This window comes from Bos indicus x Bos taurus, chromosome 2 (genome assembly GCF_003369695.1).
Source record: "Bos indicus x Bos taurus breed Angus x Brahman F1 hybrid chromosome 2, Bos_hybrid_MaternalHap_v2.0, whole genome shotgun sequence".
In the NCBI taxonomy this organism is placed as follows: Eukaryota; Metazoa; Chordata; class Mammalia; order Artiodactyla; family Bovidae; genus Bos; species Bos indicus x Bos taurus.
Genome location: NC_040077.1, coordinates 58587330 through 58607819, shown reverse-complemented (window position 1 = coordinate 58607819; position 20490 = coordinate 58587330). Strand labels below are relative to the sequence as shown.

The window sequence follows — 20490 nt, the reverse complement described above, 5'->3', positions numbered from 1 at the left end:
TGTTCAATCTTACAAGGCACCAAAATTAATCAAAGACATTATCCATTGTACCTGATCTGCTTTTGAAAGAGCTGCAATTAAAGATTCCTCTGCAACTCTCCACGAATTGTCTCCCTTACCTGCTGGGCTGAGGAAATTTCCCAAGACAAGAAGGAAGGATGCACAAAAGAGGATACAGAGTAACAGAAAAACATTTTCCACATTTTCATTCATGGTCAGTCCTTTCCTCTCGCATTGCCCACAAACCTACACCATTAATGAAACGAGGTAGAATAGAGGCAATATTTACCAAGCCTTTATGGTGTTCCAGATCCTTTCATCCCCTCAAAACCTATGATACAGACATTCTTCCCTAATTTTGCAATTATGGAACTACCTTCAGTAATTTTACCTAAACTGCCCATTCCCATACAACCAATAAGTAGCCAAAATTGATAGGATTTGAGCCTCAGTTGCTTTGAATCAAAAATCATGTGTTGAAAAATACCCTTAGTTGGAAAGAATCAGCCTCTTTCTCTCTCATGTGATCATTCCTTTCCTGGAATAATATTTTCATATTAGCAGGCCCGTGCAACACAGACCATAAGTTGGAGCTTTTATACATTTCAAGAGTAAGTCTGAATGTGAAGTTGAAGGGATGAGAAGGGAGGACTCTCATGACTGGGATGAGGGAACCCAGCAACAAAGGGAGTTACTGTCCAACAGAAGGTTAGAAGAGGATGTGACATCTCAATAAGTCACCAAGGTTAATAAGGACAACATCAGGACCAGATAATACCTGTTATAAATTAAAGGATGCAAGTTCAGTGTGAAAGAGAACACTAACAATGGACACTCCCTCTTTACTAATGCCACCAGTGATTAAAGCTTAAGGTCCTCAGAGTCTCAATCCAGGTGAAAAGAGGGAAAAGAAGGTAAAACAATCCTAATTAGGACAGTTTCCAACCTAAAGTAACTGAATAAATTTGACTCTATTTTTAGATTTCATTTTGTGTGTCATGAAGAATGGGGGTTAAGGTTCAAAAATTTAAATAAGCTACAAAAAACAATTGCTAAATTTATAACAGATGTTCATGGAATTGAGCCCCACTCAAACTAGTAAAAGAGGAGATGACTGTGAAGAATAGACACAACCAGCCTGCAAGTACATTAGAAGGGAAAACAAGATAATGGAAAATGAGGCTTCTCTCTGTGTTTCCCAGAGACACAGACCCTCCTTCTCCTTGGGCAGCTAAGTGCTGCTCCCTCTCCTGGCCTCGTCCTGGCTGCCTGGAAAGGCCTGGTGTCAATCAAGAAGTCTCTTGCTCATAATACCAGTGGCTCCTGCCATTTCAAATTCTATTTCCTCCTTCCTTGCTTGACATTTCTGACTTAATGCACTCCTACTGATTTTTTACTCATTTCAGTCTTCCCTTCTCTTTGCCAGCACTTTTTCCTCTATTTTATAACCCAATGCAAATATCATTTGCATTGTCATTTGATGCAGATAAAACTCATGGATTCCGCGTGTGTGTGTGTGTGTGTGTGTGTGTGTGTGTGGTATGTGGGTGAGGGGGGATACATATGTATTAATAATATGGTAGATGTAACACTGGACTTATGGATTATATGAGGTGGATTCCAAAACTTATGTTTTATAAGTGTAACATATGTCTTTTTCTGTAAGTCAGCTTACTTACTATTTTGAGTCTATCCTGCTATGGTGGTGGAAACTTAACATTAACCACTTTGTGCCCAGTCTCCTCCCTTTCCCCAGGATTATGGTAAAGTTCTAGAGTCTCACGTAGTGCCAAGAAATTGGAGTCAGACCCCCCAAAATCTTCCATGTGTCCCCTCCAGATTCATTCTTGACCCATCTCCATACTACTCTGCTCTGGAGCCTAAACTGAATGGAGCACAGGGACATGATTCACTTCTCTCTGGCTTCCACAAGGAAGCAGCCTTCTCCCTGTGCTGTTTTGCTTCTAGCTTCTAGAATCCTGCCCTCTCTTCATCTGGTTGGCCCAGCAGTGATGACAGTTCTGTTCTACATGCCCCTCGGTTCCTACACTCTACACTGTGCCCGCACCTTTGGGATCACTCCTCCTGCAGATAATGCCTCCTCAAATTATCTTATTGTGGCAGTGCCAATTGTCTCCTGCTGTGATATAATTCTAGAAGTCCAGTGTCCACATAGTGATTCTGAAAGACCTTTCATTCTGTCTGGCTCCTGGTAGTCAGACCACAAGGTTTCTGCAGCGACATCACTCATGTTTGTACACTTCACCCTGAAGGTCTTAACTCTCTCTGCTGCTGTCTCCATGTTACACTGGAGACAGAAATATCCGTGAGGTTGTTAAGGTGCTGTCTGCCTAGATCTTGTGTGTACTCACTCGCTCTCTCCGTCTACGACTGAAAAATGCAGGAAGACCCTATCTGTGTCTATACATGTCCCACTCCTACTCTGTGAACCTTGTGCAGCCCACATCAGGGGACAGGTTTGACTGGAGAAAGATGGAAAAAAGGAGGTATGTAAAATACTAAGAAAAAAAAAATAAACGTCATAATATAGAGAAGTGTGTTAATATAGATATTTAAACAACACCGCCCTGCAACAAATCCATGAAACTGAACATTTACATGGCCACTAGAACCATGCAGCTTGTGAGCTCTAAAAATAAGGATTTAAACATTCCTAGTGCCAAACGTCTGGAGAAGGAAATGGCAACCCACTCCAGTGTTCTTGCCTGGAGAATCCCAGGGACACAGGAGCCTGGTAGGAGGCCGTCTATGGGGTCATACAGAGTTGGACATGACTGAAGCGACTTAGCAGCAGCAGCAGTACCAAATGTCAGGTTTTTCATTTATTCAGAAAAGTATATTCTGAAAACCATATAAAAACTCACTGGATCTTCAACTCTTAGGTTATAAAATATACTCTATGTTATAGGCTGGACTGTGTGACTCCAAACTGTATATGCTGAAGTCCATGCAAGGTAATTCTATTTAGTTGTAAGGTCTTTAAAGTGGTAAGTAAGTTAAAATGAGGTCTTCGGAATGGTTCCAAATCTAATATGGCTGGTGTCCCTATAGGAAGAAGAAATTTGGACACAGACATGCACACAGAAAAAATTATGTTCAGGCAAAGGGAAAAGATGGCATCTGCAAGCTAAAGAGAGAGATCTCAGAAGAAGAAACCAACCCTACAGACACATTGATCTTGGACTTCCAGCTTCCAGACAGTGAGAAAATAAATGGCTGCTGTCTAACCCACCCAGTCTGGAGGAGTTTTTTATGGCAGCTCAAAGAAACCAATACACTCCATTTTACAGATTAAAAAAGTGAACTTTAGAGAAGTCACATAGTCTGTCAAAACACTACTATTATTTTACAATAAATTATTTACAGTAAATCATTACATTAGTAATCCTAACACTTAAATCCAGGCTACCTCGCATCCTATATTCTGTCTCTCATAAGATGATTCCCAAGGGTTCTACAACTTGTATAATATGATTTTGATATGATAATGTTCATGAGCATACGTGTATAAACTTCAAAGTCAAGGAGTGCATCTGCAGGCTTAGGCCACCAGGCTGTGGCTGCCACCAGCCCGTTTCCAGACTCCCTGCTCCCCTCCTGCCTCCATCCATTGACTGACTTTCCACTCCTTCCACACTCCCTATCAGTTCCTGAATTACAGGTCCATTCAGAGACTGTACAAAGAGGGTAAGAAGTGAGGGAGTGAGCCTAGAGCAGCAGGCAAACCGCACTGAAATGCCGTGTGTGTGTGTGTGTGCATGTGTGTGTGTTATGAGGCACACAAAGGAGAGGACACTATCACAAGGGTTACATTCCCCTACTGTGGAGAAGGAGCAAACAATGAACGCCATGGGGATTTTCAATTTCATTCGGAATCCAAGCATAAGCAATCGATACTGTGTGTGCACTAAGGTTAAAGGACAAGATAGAAATGAGAAAACCTGGGTTATGGTCTCAGATTTATGGATTCCATATCAGGAACTTAGGGCAAATTAATTATTGGGCTTCTGTTTGCTTACCACCAAAATGACTACATTATATTCAAGGTTTATTCTTTTTAACATTTGGTGAGATGTTTACCTGACACTGTATTGTTTTGTTTTTTTTTGTGGAAATATAGAATCACACCACGTGGTTCAGCTGCCATTTGAACATCAATGCCAAGTTTTGATAATCATGGGGAGCAATGTTTTGAAATACTAATCTCACTGCAATAGTGTTATTTTGAAATCAACCAATCAATTAATCCACTATCAGTAAACTAGGGGAAATTTTGATTTATTAATTTATTTAACCATAACCATAGAAAATGCTCCATTCATCTATTCATTCACTTAACCAAAATTGAAGGAATAACTACTGTGGCCTGAGTACTTACTATATATTCCCTTAGACGTTCATAGTTTCTCTAGTGGAAAACAGACAATATGGTGTGGGAAGTGCTGAGGTTAGAATATGTGTAGAATATGGGTTAGAATATGGGTAATCTCAGAGCAGCATGACAGCTTATGAAAGCGCAAAAGGGATTTCTAGCTCCATGCTTGCAAAGAGGATGAATCAAACCCCATTAAGACAAATGGGTTAATTTGCATAACATCCCAGAGAGGGTTTGTTGCAGTTTAGGAATTATAAGAAAATAGAAACTCAGTCTATCAAAAGGGCTGAGTACTTTAAGACTGAATCATAAAAGACTCATACACTGCTTATAAATGAGCCCAATCACAGAAAGCCAAATTTCTTTGCTCTTTGTCACCATTAGAAATGTTTCCAAAAGATGTGAATTCTATATGTCAATCCCTAGTACTTACTATGTCTTTCCTTGCTTTATGAAGCAAGTATGTCTGAAGTCACAAAAATTAAATATATAAAGGACCTGATAAATCAGTTGGTTCAACTCACTCAGAGATAGACTGACGACCCCCAGGTCTCAGGTCTCACAGCAGCAGAGCAAAATCTAAATCCCAATTATCTGAACACCCATGTCAATGTTTTGGGGGGGTGGTTTCCTACTGAACTTCCTTCTGGTTCCCACCAGCTATTATACAAAAACTCCCAGAAATGAAGTCAAACATTCTCTGTCATTCAGTTAACCAAGCAGTCTATCATTTAGGAAGCATGGCACATCTATATGTGCCTTGGAATCAACCATGATTATGTGTCAGTTGTGCTATTTATATATAGCTATCTGCTGATAGCTATAGCTGTTGTCTTGGCTGGAAATATCCATGAATGGGAACAGTGAAAGGAGATTGCAGTAATTTCCCCAGAGTCGACTGAGGAAGTGGACAGTGGCAAATGACAATGAACATTGATTCACAGTTCTTTCAGCAAACATTTTGTGAGCACCTAATATGTGTCAGGCACTGTCCTAATCAGCATCAGTGAAAAATAAAATAAGTGTAATTTCTTCCTCAGTGGTAAGGAATCTGCCTGCCCATGCAGGAGATGTGAGTTTGATTCCTGGGTTGGAAGATCCCCTGGAGAAGGAAATGGCAACCCACTCCGGTATTCTTGCCTTGGAAAATTCCATGGACAGAGGAGCCTGGCAGGCTACAGTCCATGAGGTTGCAAAAGAGTCGGACATGACTTATCAACCAAATAACAACAACAATTAAAGCAGCATCTATCTCAATGGCACCCCACTCCAGTACTCTTGCCTGGAAAATCCCATGGATGGAGGAGCCTGGTAGGCTCCAGTCCATGGGGTCGCTAAAAGTCAGGCACAACTGAGCGACTTCCCTTTCACTTTTCACTTTCATGCATTGGAGAAGGAAATGGCAACCCACTCCAGTGTTCTTGCCTGGAGAATCCCAGGGACAGGGGAGCCTGGTGGGCTGCTGTCTATGGGGTCGCACAGAGTCGGACACTACTGAAGCGACTTAGCAGCAGCAGGCCACACGGTGCTTGTCTGCTGAACAAAACAGCAATAAGAAAGAAACAAATACACAGTAACATCAAGCAACAGTAAGTATATGGTAAAGGTTCAAACTGCAGAAAGTGAAAAGAAGTTTTAAATTCTGAAGGAACAGAAAGTGCAATGAGAAGAAACTGTAATGACTCACTTTTAGAAAAGAAAGATGTTTGGATACATTGAAACCTTTCACATTCACCTTCCTCTGCCTTGGAGTCATTCTTAGAAACCTAGTGGGAAGAAGTAGGAGGCACTCTTGAATTTCTTCTGGAGTGTCAAGAACCACCCTCTTAACTCTCACTGGACTGGTTTTTAGAGAGACATCACTTTGTTCCCAAGCACCCAACACTGTCGTCTCCCAACACTCAGTGTTCTATGTGTTTTTACACTATTGGGCAGTAGTTCTTTCAACATTCCTAGAAGAGTTCACAGTCCCCTCTGAATAGATCTGATTTTAAATAGAGATCTTCCCTCTCCAAAACACTCACAAGTACCTACATAGAAAATATTGCATTAAATACTGGAGAGTTGATTGAAAGCCATCAAAGATCATCTTCCTGGAAATTCTCAAAAAAAAAAAAAAATCATCTGTCTCTGCATTGTGAGGAATGGGTTCTAACTGGCTTCAGCTTAGGGGTCTGCAGTCCAAGAGTTTCCCAGTTTAAACACTGTGCATGTGCAGAGACCTCTCAGCCAAAGAGTTTTAGGTTGTCAGGCTGCAGTGCTCAGGGAGTGAAATACACATGTATATTGTTGATTGCTGTTTTTTAAAGAGCAAATACAATTTCAGTGCTGTTCATTTAAAAAAGAATTTGAAATGCATATGTGAAATTAGTTGCTCCTGAACTGCACAGAATGAACACAATGAAATTTCAATCCTACCCACATATTAAAATCACCTGGGAAGCTTTCTAAAAAGATTGATGCACAGGCCCCTATCAGATCAATTAAATCAGAATCTCTCAGGATGGAGTCCAGGAATTGGTGATGGTTCAACTCTCAGATAGGACCTTCCTGGTGGTCAAGTGGTTAAGACTCTGTGCTCCCAATGCAGGGGCCACGGGTTTGATCTCTGGTCAGGGAACTAAGATCCTGCATGCTGCATGGTGTGGCCAGAAAAAAATTAAACTCTCAGATAATTTCAGTAGGAGCCTGATCTTCACACACTGTGGATCTGACTTTACTTAAGAAGAGAAATATTTTAAACTAAACCCAATTGATCATAGAATTGTTTATTCAGTTTATCTGAATAAATATAGCTCAGTGTAGTTCTGAATAGTCCTAACATTTCACAAAACATATGAGGAACAGAAAACTTATCAAAAAATAGGTAATTTGTTTCCATACATGGGTCCAAAGACCTGTGAAGCAAAGATTCTTCTTACTTCTTCCTAGAATTCCAGTACCTAGTATAGAGCTTGCCATATATGAAGGCTTAATTAATGTTTGCTAAGTTAACCACACCATTTTGGTCCTTCTTTCCTCTCAAAAACTATAGGGAAGAAAATGTCATGATCATTGTAAGTTGTCTACTGAGGCATTCAACTACACCCTTGAGAAACAATATTATTGAAAACATCCTTTCATTAAAACATTGATTATCTACCATGTGCCAAATGATATAATTGGTGCTGGCAATGATAATGATAATCCTTTTAAAATCATTCTTGACATTTTCTTTTAATCCAGTATTAGAATTCTGTTTTAAGAAGATTCAGAGATACTCAAGACCACAGAGTTAGTGTGTGAAACAGGATAAACTGAAAGTCCTGTCTTCTAGTTCCAAAGTGGTGCTATTTTGGGGACAGCAAAATAAGTCAGTTTTATCATGTACACATTTAAAGTAATGAGACTAATTTTAACAGCAGATGATCATGAAATAAAGACAAGGAGAATCAATCTACATAGAGGAACTTTCTGGTTGTATCAGTTTTGTGTAAGCAACTATGGGATTAGAAACAGACTCCTTTCATGTGTGGGTTAAAATGTATTTTGTACTTAGAACAAATAGCATCCAGTTCTGTGTAAAGGTACAGAAAATTGTCTCTGAGACTCCAGGAGAATAAGTGAGGTAAGCAAGGCAAAGAGTAGCTGAGACTGGCACACAAGTTTAAGGAGAAATAGAATATTTTGATTTCAAAATCAGTTTCTAATCTCAAAAAAAATATGCAATTGTTCAGCAATTCCAGCTATTCATATAGATTACTATAAGAATGTATAAAATTTAGGGGAAACCCCCTGAATAATTACAGATACTAATTGCTGGGAGAAATATCAACAATTTCAGATATGTAGATGATAGCACTCTAATGGCAGAAAGCAAAGAACTAAAGAGCCTCTTGATGAGGGTGAAAGAGAAGAGTGAAAAAGCTGGCACAAAACTCAACACTCAGTAAACTAAGATCATGGTATCTGGCCCCATCATTTCATGGAAAATAGATGAGGAAAAAGTGGAAACAGTGACAGATTTTATTTTCTTGGGCTCCAAAGTCACATGTGGATGGTTACTGCAGCCATGAGATTAAAAGACACTTCCTCCTTGGAAGAAAAACTAAGACAAGTCTAGACAGTGTATTAAAAAGTAGAGACATCACTTTGCCAACAAATGTCCGTATAGTCAAAGCTATGGTTTTCCAGTAATCATGTATGGATGTGAGAGTTGGACCATAATGATGGCTGAGTGCCAAAGAACTAATGCTTTCAAATTGTGAGAAGACTCCTGAGAGTTCCTTGGACAACAAGGAGGTCAAATCAGTGAATCCTAAAGGAAATCAACCCTGAATACTCATTGGAAGGACTGATGGTGAAGCTGAAGCTCCAATACTTTGACCACCTGATGTGAAGAGCTGACTCAATGGAAAAAGACCCTGATGCTGGGAAAGACTGAGGGATGAGATGGTTGGATGGCATAATCAACACAATGGATGTGAGACTGAGCAAACTCCAGGAGATAGTGAAGGACAGGGAAGTCTTGCTGTTCAGCAGTCCATGGGGTTGTGAAGAGTTGGACAAGATTTAGCAACTGAACAATAATAATCACCCTTCTCACCCCATCTCCCACCACTCTTTCTCTCCTCTATTCTTAAGCAGCTTCCACCTTCTAACAGTACCTCAGGAAAGCCAAGGTTGACCCCCTTGGGTGTTTCCATATGGACTTTCCTTTCCCCAACACTTTCTAAGGGCATTGCTTCCCTCTTTCAGTCAGTTCAGTTCAGTCGCTCAGTCGTGTCCAACTCTTTGTGACCCCATGAATCGCAGCACACCAGGCCTCCCTGTCTATCACCATCTCCCAGAGTTCAATCAAACTCAGGTCTATCAAGTCGGTAATGCCATCCAGCCATCTTATCCTCTGTCATCCCCTTCTCCTCTTGCCCCTAATCCCTCCCAGCATCAGAGTCTTTTCCAATGAGTCAACTCTTCACATGAGGTGGCCAAAGTACTGGAGTTTCAGCTTTAGCATCATTCCTTCCAAAGATATCCCAGGGCTGATCTCCTTCAGAATGGACTGGTTGGATCTCCTTGCAGTCCAAGGGACTCTCAAGAGTCTTCTCCAACACCACAGTTCAAAAGCATCAATTCTTTGGCACTCAGCTTTCTTTATAGTCCAACTTTCATATCCATACATGACCACAGGAAAAACCATAGCCTTGACTAGATGGACCTTTGTTGGCAAAGTAATGTCTCTGCTTTTCAATATGCTATCTAGGTTGGTCATAAACTTTCTTCCAAAGAGTAAGCGTCTTTTAATTTCATGGCTGCAGTTACCATCTGCAGTTATTTCTCTCTCCCAGACAGGAATTTTCTGAACACCCTACCCAAAACTGAGTTGTCAGACCTCATCATGTCCCCTATGCCACTACACTGCTGTATAATTTTCCTCTGAGCACTTACCACTCTCCGAAATTATTTTTATTTCCTTGTTTACAAGGTGGTTTCCTCCATTTATGCATATGCCTAATGAAGGCAGATTCTGGCTCTTTCTGTCATTGTTGTGTTCCTTGCAAATAATTCTAAAATTGATATGGAAACACAAAAGACCCTGAACAGCTAAAGGAATCTTGAGAAAAAAGAACAGAGTGGAGGCATCATGTTTCCTGACTTCAGACTCTACTACAAAGCTATAGCAATCAAAGTGGTATGGAACACAGGCATGATATCTATGTGGCTTTTGACCCAGAACATGGTATCTTAGTGAATATTCCACTTGAGCTGCTACCCTGTTTTGAACCATGTTCATCAGAGATATTTGCTTGTAATTTTCTTTTTTTGCAGGTCCTTGTCTGCTTTTAGTATCGGCGTAATGGTAACCTTGTAGAATTAATTTGGGAGTGCTCCCTCCTCATCAGCTTTTTGGAATAGTTTGAGGAAGGTAAGTATTAGGTCTTCTTTATATGTTTGTTAGAATTTCCCTGTGAAGCTTTTGGGTTCTAAACTTTTGTTTGCTGAGATTTTCTTGATGATTAATTCAATTTCAGGCTTCCCTGATGGCTCAGTGGTAAAGAATCTGCCTACCAATGCAGTAGACATGGGTTCAGTCTCTGGGTCAGGAAGATTCCTCTGGAGAAGGAAATGGCAACCCACTCCAGTATTCTTGCCTGGGAAATCCCATGGATAGAGGAGCCTGGCAGGCTACAGTTCATTGGGTTACAAAAGAGCTGGAAACAACTTAGCAACTAAACAACACAATCCATTTTCACTAGTGATCAGTCTGTTCTATTTCTTTTTGATTCAGGCATAGAGGATTGAATATTTTTAGAAATTTCTCTATTTCTTCTAGGTTGTTTGATTTGTTGGCATATAGTAGTAGTTTTCTCATGATTTTTTGTATCTCTGTAATAATGGTCGTAATTTCTTCTTTCATTTATTTTACTTACTAGGTTCTCTCACCTTTTTCTTAATGAGCCTAGTTAATGGCTTATCAGTTTTATCTTTTCAAAAAAAATCTTAGGGAGTGTGGAGAAAAGGGAGGCTTTCTACATTGTTGGTGGAAATGTAAATTGGTGTACCCATTATAGAAAACAGTATGAAGGTTCCCTCCCAAAATAAAAATGAGCTGCCATATGACCCAGCAACTCCACTCCTGGGCATCTATCTGGGCAAAAGTATAATTCAAAAAGACACATGCAATACTATGTTCATAGCAGCACTAGTCACAATAGCCAAGATATGGAAACAATCTAAATATCCATTAACAGATGAACAGATAGAGAAGATGTGGTACAATGGAATACAGAATGGAATAGTTTTCATCCATAAAAAGGAAAGAAATGATGCCATTTGCAGCAACATGGATGGACCCAGAGATTATCACACTAAGTGAATAAGTCAGAAAGAGAAAGACAGATACCCAAACTAATATGTGGAATCTAAAATATGATGCAAATGAACTTATCTACAATACAACAAGAGACTCACAGACACAGAGACTAGACTTGTGATTGCCAAGGGGGAGGGAGGGGTGGATTGGGAATTTGGGATTAGCAGATGCAAACTATAATACATAGAATGGATAAACAAGGTCCTAATCTATAGCACAGGTCACTATATCTAATATCCTGTGATAATGGAAAAGAATATATATACATACACACACACACACATATATATATACGTATGCACGTATAACCGAATCACTTTGATGTAGAACAAAAATCAACTCCAAAATTAATTTTTTTAAAAAGCCTTGGTTTCATTGATCTTTTTATACTGCATTTGTTGTTGTTGTTCTCTTTTATTTCCTCTTGATCTTTATTATTTCTTTTCTTCTGCTGACTTTGGGCTTTGATTGTTCTTTTTCTAATTCCTTTCAGTGGTATGTTAGGTTGCTTATTTGAGATTTTTTCTGTTTTTGGAGGGAGGCCTATATCACTATGAATGTTCCTTTGGGACTGTTTTTGCTGCATTCCATAAATTTTGGAAAGTTGTGTTTTTATTTCCATTTGTCTCAAGGTACTTTCTGATCTCTCTTTTACTTCTTCATTGATCCACTGGTTTTTTAGTAGAATGTTGTTTACATTTGTTGTCTCCATGTGTCTGTGTTTCTCCCGTTATTCTTCCTGTAATTGATTTCTGGTTTCATACACTTGTGGTCCAAAAAATGCTTCATATAATTTCTATCTTCTTAAATTTGTTAAGACTTGTTTTGTGGCCTAGAATGTGATCTATCCTGGAGAATTTTCCATGTACATTTGAAAAGAATGTATATTCTAATCTTTCTGGATGTCCTATAAATATCTATTAAGTCCAACTGGTATATGTCATTTAAGGCCTGTTTCTGTATTGATTTTCTGTCTGGATGATGACTTCATTGATGTATGTGGGGTGTTAAAGTCCCCTACTATTATTGCATTATTTTCAATTTCTCCCCTTACATTTGCCAATATTTGCTTCATATATTTCAATGCTCTCTGGTAGCTTTAATTTTAATTGATAAAACTTGAAAGCAACCAGAATGTTTTTCAGTAAGTGACTGGTAAATCAGATGTAGAATATTATTCAGCACTAAAAAATAATAAGCTATCAGGCCATGAAATATATGGGAAAACTCAAATGCATACTACCAAATGAAAGAAGCCAATCTGAAAAGGCTTCATGTTATGTGATTCCAACTATAAGACATTCTGGAAAGGATTAATGAAACAGTAAAAAGATCGGTGGTGACAATAGCTGGGAGAATGAGAGGTGAACAGGAAAAGCACAGAGGATGTTTAGGGCAATAAAACTATTCTGTATGATAGTATAATGGTGGATGCTATGCTTTGCTTAGTTGCTCAGTCATGTCTGACTCTTTGAAACTCCATGGAGTATAGCCCACCAGGTTCCTCTGTCCATGGGCATTCTCCAGGCAAGAATACTGGGGTGGATTGCCATGCCCTCCTCCAGCGGCTCTTCCTAACCCAGGGATCAAACACAGGTCTCCTGCATTGCAGCCAGATTCCTTACCAGCTGAGCTATTAGGGAAGCTCAAAATGGTGGATACATATCATTATATATCTGTCCAAACCTGTAAAATACTACAGACTTTGAGTGATAGTGATGTGTAGGTTCACAAATTATAGCAAATGTTCTACTTGGATGTACAGTGTTGATGGTGACAGAAGCTGTGTGTGTTTTGGACTAGGAGGTGGTATATGAGAATTCCCTGTACTTTCTGTTCAACTTTTTTGTGAACCTACAAGTGCTCTAAAAATATAAATTACATTTTAAAAGACAAAATAATTATTGCCACTTGCTGCAACATGTATGCATCTTGAAAACATTATGCTACATTAAAAAATAACAATCACAAAAGACCACATACTGTATGATTTCACTTATTTCAAATATTCAGAAATGGTAAATCTATATATAGAAGCATAAAATAGATTAGTGTGTGCCATGGCCTGAAGGTTAAGGAGTAATGGGCAGTTAGTGCTACTGGCTATAGATTTTTTTGGAAGGAAAAGTGATGAAAATGTTTTAAAATTAGATAGTGTTGATGATAGCACAATTCTGTGAATATACTGAAAAGAATGAATTATACAGTTTAAATGTGTGAATTTTATAGGATGTGAATTATATCTCAATAAACCTATTATATTTATTAAAAGACTAACTTTAAAAATATTTTATACAAAGATTCAATTCAGTTCAGTTCAGTCACTCAGTCATGTCTGATTTTTTGTGATCCCATGGACTGCAGCATGCCAGGCCTCCCTATCCATCACCAACTCCTGGAGTTTACTCAAACTCGTGTCCGTTGAGTCGGTGATGCCATCCAACCAGAGGATAGTTGTATCATATTAAGTGTGTAGCTTTAACCATAAGTCAATGCATAAACATGACATTTAAATAACTTTGAATCCACTGGCTCCATCATTTGCTTTCTTTGTACCTGCAGACAATCACTTAAGCTTATTAAAGTTTAAGTGTTTTCCTATCAGTAAAACTGAGATAACTCTCATAGCATAGCTGAGCAATTTAATACAATATCACAGGAAAAAGCATCTGGCAGGAGTTTCCTCACTGCTGGAGAATGAAATTACAAATATGTAAGACAGGAAGGCAAAAAGTAATCCTGTGTTACTATATTGGAGTTAGAGATATCAGTATGAATTCATGTTTATTTTAATATATTTAGAGATAGATAATGAGAATAATTATGTCCATGGTGATATCGATGTTGATCACTGATGCCATGGACATGAACTTGGGCAACCTTCGGGAGATGGTGAGGGACAGAGAGGCCCAGCATGCTGCAGTCCATGGGCTTCAAAAAGAGGTGTACACGACTGGGTGACTGAACAACAACAATGAAAATAACTACAGTTATGTATATACATGGTTTAACAAACATACAGATATTTCCTAGCTCTGTTACGAGAGAGGGCCTCAGCAGGGATATTCCAGTCAGCAATCGGCACACCTAAAGTCCGGATCTGAGTTTCTAAATACCATTTTCCAATAAAAGGAGATATTTTTCAAGATTCCCTGAAGAAATAGAAGATACTAGAACAGGAACAGGGAAAATATAGATAAATCGAACCATCTAAAAGTTATTTTAGAAAAAAAAACAAACAATAAAGGATGATGACAAAACAAAAGGACAGGAAAGCCAACCTGAAAGAGCTCTCAACAGTCAGAACTAGAACAACATAATAAAGATAATATTGGATTATGACCCCCCAAAAATAAAGTAAATATCCATAAGTCCAAAATTATTTATAGAAATGACTGAATCCATAAATAAAATGAGGAGAAGATACGTTCCCTTGAAAAGAATTCCAAAGGATAAACAGAGAAAAAATGAGGGGAAATAATATCACCATTAGACACAGCAACACCTGCTGCAGCCAAGACCCATGGATGTTTGCTTAAATTGACTTTGGGTGAAACTTTATGGAGTAAGAGGATATTTCCTTAGCCCCAAAGTATTACTGCCCCAAATTCTTATCAATTACTAGGTTGATTTACAGAGAAGGCAATGGCACCCCACTCCAGTACTATTGCCTGGAAAATCCCATGGATGGACGAGCCTGGTGGGCTGCAGTCCATGGGGTCGTGAAGAGTCGGACACGACTGAGCATCTTCACTTTCACTTTTCACTTTCATTCATTGGAGAAGGAAATGGCAACCCACTCTGGTGTTCTTGCCTGGAGAATCCCAGGGACGGGGGAGCCTGGTGGGCTGCGGTCTATGGGGTCGCACAGAGTCGGACATGACTGAATCGACTTAGCAGCAGCAGCAGCAGCAGGGTGATTTAACATTTGTTTACAAATTTATAGTAACTTTTCAGTGAAGGAACCTGCCAGAAACCACCCTAACCAAAATGATTAAGGTTTACACCCCAGTTGGAAGTTATGCTGATATCATGTACTCCTGATAACATGACATGATGTGAAAAAAAGGGCATATCAGTTCCATAGTATTCTTCCCACCCTTAACCACAGTCTAATCATGTGAAAACATAAAATTAAACCAAATTGAGGGACATCCTATAAATACCTGACCAGTATTCTTTTAAAGTGTCAAGATAACAAAAAATAAGAGAAAACTAAGAATCTGTCATCAGTTGGAAAAGACTTGACAACGTGATGACTATGTGCAATGTGTAGTATCTGAATTGGACCCTAAACAGAAAAAGGATATTAGTTGAACACTGGTGAAATCTGAATTAAAGTCTACAGTTTAAACAACAGTATACAATGTTCATTCTTAGTTTTAGTAAATGTGTCATGATTATGTAAGATATTAATATTAGGAGAAGTTGGATGAATAGTATTTCAGGAGTTCTGGATATTATCTGTACAACTGCTCTGTAAATCTATAATAACTTCAAAATAAAAAAGTTAAGAAACACAAGGACCTGGCTTGCTATACATGCTCAATGAATAATCCTCAATATTACATCACTTTGCTAGTTCAGAGAAGGCAATGGCACCCCACTCCAGTACTCTTGCCTGGTAAACCCCATGGACGGAGGAGCCTGGTAGGCTGCAGTCCATGGGGTCGCTAAGAGTCAGACACGACTGAGCGACTTCACTTTCACTTTTCACTTTCATGCATTGGAAAAGGAAATGGCAACCCACTCCAGTGTTCTTGCCTGGAGAATCCCAAGGACAGGGGAACCTGGTAGGCTGGTAGTCTATGGGGTCACACAGAGTCGGACACGACTGAAGTGACTTAGCATAGCATAGCATTGCTAGTTATTACCACAGCCTTCTAGAGTGACACCTCTTGAACTGATTAAATAATCTACTTTCCACTTTCTGTAAACTCCCTCTCCAGGCTCAAATATCATTTTTGTTTTAATGCAAAGACTCCAAGGAATCACAATAGCCAATATGATGCTTCCTATCACATACCTCCTATGCCATGCTCTGTGATAAGTCATTAGACCAAGAATGGGTACTTGACCCAAACTAAGTCAATAAGCCAATGAGCCTTTCTTAAGGGAATTTAAGATTTCAGGTACTTCTGTCTGAATTCCTGAATGGAGAAGATCTACTTCAGAGTTCTTAGAGGCTATTTTCTAACACCTGGCCTGGGAATTAGGATTAATAAATCAATCCATTTATTATGGATAGAATGCTTTCCCCCCAAACTCACATGTTGAAATCCTAACCCAATATGTGATGATATATGGTGGTGGAGACTTTAGGAGGTAATTAGATCATAAGGAACCTTACGGCTATATGGGTATAGCCCTCATGAATGAGACAAGTGTCCTTATTTTTTTTTAAAGAGAGACAGAGAGAGAGAGAGCTTTCTCATTCTCTTTCTGTCAAATGAGGACACAATAAGTCAGCAATATAAAACCAGAAGAGGGTCCTCATCAGAACTCAACCATGCCCCACCCTTATCTTGCAATTCCAGCATCTAGAACAGTGGGATATAAACTTCTGTTGTTTATAAGCCACCCAGTCTATGGTATATTTGTTGCAGCAGTCCAAGCAAACCAAGACACCATTATACAGCAAGAGGACAAAATGAAACAGATAGGCTCTGAGAGGCAGAACTGATAAATGAAGAAAAAATTACCTAGGTTACTACGGTGCTCTAACCTTTAGTTCCTACTGGTTCCCAAAGCCTAGCTGCTCCACTACCCCTAGATTCCATGAAATGCCCACTTATTTCTATTTCTCCTTGGGCTTAAACTGGCTGGATTTGGTTTCTGTTAATTTAACTTTAATGCACTAATTAATACAACTACTTTGTAAGACATGACATGCATTTACATGTATGGTTTCTGTTGAATTTGCTTTTTAATAGTCAAGGTCAGTAATTTTTTTTTAGTCACAGTTTATATAAACTATCTGGTTAAACTACCGCTGCTTTTTCACATATATAGGCATAAACCACATCTTTTCAATTCCAGTCATTTGACCATTTTTTTGCTCTCTGAAATACTTTTACTATATCTCATCATGTCCAAATTCCATCCACACTACCAGGTTTGGTTTAAATGCCGTCTCTTTCATACAACCTTCCCTGCCACCCACCTAAAAAAATAATATCAATCCATGCCATGTTTTCTTATATGTATCTTTTATTCCTTTTATCCCTTCCTATCTTTGCATAGTCATTTACTTATGCTTATTGTCTCCCTCTTATACATGAAGCTACTTGAGATCAACTTATCTGTTCTCATGCAGGTAGCACTTCAAGAAACATTTAGGGAAACACTGCATTGCATAACAATACAAATACATCAATAAATTCCAACTGCTTAAGAAGGACAGAAATGAAAGACAGCAATGACAGTCATTTGTATTCTTTTACTATACTTAGTATGAAAATTATTTTTAAGAAATAAAGCTGGGACTTCCCTGGTGGTCCAGTGGCTTCCACTTCAAGGAGCACAGGTTCAATCCCTGGCCTGGGAACTAAGATCCTGCATGCCATGAAGTGCAGCCAAAAATTAAAAAAAAAAAAAAAAGAAGAAGAAGAACTAAAGCTATCTCACACATCTAAAAGAAAATAATAGAAAATATCTTCATCAAATTGGGTCAGGCAAAGATGTCTTAAACAGGAAATTGGGTCAGGCAAAGATGTCTTAAACAGGAAACAACAATAACAAAAAAAAATTAGCAAAAGAAAAGTAGACACAATAACTATATTAAAATTAAGAATTTCTGTTCATCAAAAAGGATTAAAAGAGAAGATATAAGCCACAGAGTCAGAGAAAATATTTGTAAGATATATAAAAGACTCAAACTTAGACACACACACACAATCCCCTATAAATTAATTTTTTAAGAAGCAAAAAACATCCTGGGACTTCCCTGGCAGTCAGTGGTTAGGACTCCATGCTTCCACTGCAGGGGGCAAGGGTTTGATCTCTGGTCAGGGAACTAAGATCCTGTATGCTGTGCAGTGCAGCCAAAGAGGGGAGAAAAGAGACAAACATCCTAATAGAAAAACTATGACAAATACTTGACCAAATGCTATACAAAAAGGGACATCAAGGTGGCCCAAAAACTCATGAAAATGTGTACATCATTAGTTACCACATTACACATTAAAACCACAGTGAGGTACCACTATTTGCCCACCAGAATGGGTAAACCATGGCAAAAAAACATGTTGACAAAGTTCTTAAGGTAACAAACAAGAATGCTACTAGGAGTATAAACTGATAACGACTTTAGAAAAGTTTGGCTGTATCAGCTAAAGCTGGACATGGGCACACTCTGACCCAGCAGCAACTCACAGTTATGAAAGCATGCATGTTCATCAAAAGTCACACCTAGGAATTTCCATAACCCCACTACTCATAATAGCTCAAACCTGTTCATCAACAGAAAATGTGATATTCATACAAAGGCATATTACAAAGCAATCAAAAAACTATTACTAAATGCAAAAATGTAGATGAATTACTGAAACATGATGTTGAAGGTTTTCTTGTACATTTGTTAAAAGCAAGCACAAAAAGTTTCTGGTTGTAGGATTCAACTTATGCAAAGTTCATTCTCAGGCCAAATTAATTGATGGTACTAGAAAACAGGTTGTGGTTATCTTTTTCAGGGGATACTGACTGGGAGGGGGGAGCTTCCAGGGGACAGATACATTCTATTATGTTTTAATCCAGAGACTGTACAGGTGTGCTCATTTTGTACAAATCCATACAGTTGTAAATTTATAATTTGTGTGTACTTTCTGTATGACTGTTACACTTCAATAAAAGACTTCTAAAAGAAAAGTTTTCACATATTGCTCATAGCCACAGTATCAATGCCTTAGGCATCGTGCTAAAGGGTTTGAATGCATAAATTACATATTCTTTTAGTAGCACAAAAGCCTATTAAAATCAATATTTTTATATTACACCTTTGAGAATTAAGAGGTAAAATTACACAGTGATTTATTCAGAGGTACAAATAAGGACAATAATAAATGTTTATTGATTCTGAAGTTATGGAGGCTTGAGAGTTTAAATCAGAGCTTTGGTATGCAAAAGCAATCAATTTGTTCAGATGACCTTGGTATTTATGATTGGCTGGGAATTTGATTAAGCAGGGGTTCATGTCATTACCCTGCAATGTGGAAGTGTTCCTTTTACTTTTTTTTTTTTTATCCTTCGGTGTTTGTAACCTGAGGTGTTCTGGAAATATCATTAATGTTAGAAGCTATGTTGGAAAAGTAGGTGATGCTTAAAATTCAGCTAAGTGGGCTATGGTTGAATCAAAAGAATGAACTCAAGGTAATTTCTAGGACTTCAGGCTAGAACAAACCTTTTGTGTTAGGTCTTTGGGGTTTCAACATTTTTACTCAGTAATTAGGTTTAAATTTGGATAGACATTGGTCACAACCTTGAAAGATAAAAGAAGCCACAACAAGGCAAAGAGCAGTGTGAAGGGGAGGTAGGAGGGCTTAGAGGAGGAACGGCTACTAGGTCAGGAAAGAGGCTTGATGCTTTTGAGCTGTGGTGTTGGAGAAGACTCTTGAGGGTTCCTTGGACAGCAAGGAGATCAAACTAATCAATACTAAAGGAAATCAATCCTGTATATACATTAGAAGGACGGATGCTGAAGCTGAAGCTCCAGTATTTTGTCCACCTGATGTGAAGGGCCGACTTGTTAGAAAAGACCCTGATGCTGGAAAAGATCGAAGGCAGGAGGAGAAGGGGATGACAGAGGTTGAGATGGTTGGATGGCATTACCAACTCAATGGACATGACTTTGAGCAAACTCTGGGAGAGAGTGAAGGACAGGGGAAGCCTAGCGTGCTGCAGTCCATGGGGTTGCAAAGACTCGGACACAACTGAGCGACTGTACAATAAGGAAAGAGGATTCCTTACACTTGCTATCTCAATCCATTCAGGCTGCTGTAACAAAAGAACCACAGACTGGGTGGCTTATAAGCAACAGACATTTATTTCTCGTAATTCTGGAGGCTGAGAAGTCCAAGATCAAGGCACATCCAGTGTCTGGTGAGAACCTGCTTCCTGGTTAATAGATGGCCCTTGTGCTCACATGAAGAACAGGTGAGGGAGTTCTGCAGGGGTCCTTCATAAGGACACTAATCACATTCACAAGGGCTCCACTTTCATGATCTAATCACCTCCGAAAATCTCC

General features: G+C 38.9%; 1 long non-coding RNA gene across 1 annotated transcript in view; it reads right to left on the bottom strand.

Annotated features, from left to right (window-relative positions):
- Window positions 1-20490, bottom strand: part of LOC113880917 — a 66195-nt gene that overhangs the window by 18537 nt on the left and 27168 nt on the right. The window lies entirely within an intron of this gene.